Consider the following 1,250-nt stretch of genomic DNA (forward strand, 5'->3'; position numbering starts at 1 on the left):
TTCTCTATTTCTCTCTCTTCTTTTTTGAAATTCATTATTTAATTTTCAAATCTTTTTGGTTAATTAGTTTTTATTTTCGAATTTAATTAATAAATAAAATAAAAATAAAAATATTTTCTCTTTTTACTTCTAATTTTCAAATTCTTCTTCCCTTTTTATTTGAATTCTTTTACTCTCCTCTCTATCTTCATTCTTCTTTCTTCTTCACATCTCACTTGGAGTCCTCTTCTTTCTTGTTTTATTTTTCTTGTTTATGAACAGGAACAGAGATAAAGAACCTCTCTTTAATCTTGATCCTGAACTTGAGAGGACTTTAAAGAGGCGTTTACAACAAGCTAAAGTACAACACTCCGAAGAAAACCTCACAGGGATTTTTGAACAAGAAGCTGAAAACATGGCAGCTGAGCCTAATAATGAAGGAGATGCAAGAAAGGTTCTTGGTGACTACACCATACTAACTTCTGATTTCTATGGAAGAAGTATCTCCATACCTGCCATTAGAGCAATCAACTTTGAGCTTAAGTCTCAATTAGTCTCTCTATTGCAACAGAATTGCAAGTTCCATGGACTTCCACTGGAAGATCTACATCAGTTCCTATCTGAATTTTTGTAGATCTGTGACACTGTTAAGACCAATAGAGTGGATCATGAGGTCTACAAACTTATGCTCTTTTCCTTTGTGGTTAGAGACAGAGCTAGGATATGGTTGGACTCTCAACCTAAGGAAAGCCTACACTCTTGGAAAAATTTGGTCAATGCTTTCTTGGCCAAGTTTTTTCTACCTTAGAAGATGAGCAAAATCAGAGTGGAAGTTCAAACCTTCAGACAAAAAGAAGGTGAATCCCTCTTTGAAGCTTGGGAAAGATACAAGCAACTGATCAGGAGATGTCCTTCTGACATGCTCTCAGAATGGTCTATCCTAGGCATCTTCTATGATGGTTTGTCTGAGATGTCCAAAATATCATTGGATAGCTCGGTAGGTGGATCACTCTACTTGAAGAAAACGCCTACAAAAGCAAGAGAACTCATTGAGATAGTTGCAAACAACCAATTCATGTATACTTCTGAGAGAAACCCCATGACTAATGGGATAGCTCAGAATAAAGGAGTTCTTAAAGTAGACACTCTGAATGCCATATTGGCTCAGAACAAGATCTTGACCTAGCTGGTCAATATGATCTCTCAGCATTTGACTAGAATGTAAGCTGCAACTAGCAGCACTCAAGAAGCTTCCTCGGAAGGAGAAGCTT

General features: G+C 36.6%; 1 non-coding gene across 1 annotated transcript; it reads right to left on the reverse strand.

Annotated features, from left to right (window-relative positions):
* Nucleotides 1-796: 796 nt before the first annotated feature.
* On the reverse strand, nt 797-905 carry LOC148562481 (small nucleolar RNA R71). Its single transcript, XR_015888003.1, has one exon. It is a non-coding gene; the product is annotated as a small nucleolar RNA R71 (small nucleolar RNA).
* Between the last annotated feature and the right edge of the window lie 345 nt (nt 906-1,250).

Source organism: Arachis ipaensis, chromosome B6, assembly GCF_059453495.1.
Source record: "Arachis ipaensis isolate K30076 ecotype BB chromosome B6, ASM5945349v1, whole genome shotgun sequence".
NCBI lineage: Eukaryota > Viridiplantae > Streptophyta > Magnoliopsida > Fabales > Fabaceae > Arachis > Arachis ipaensis.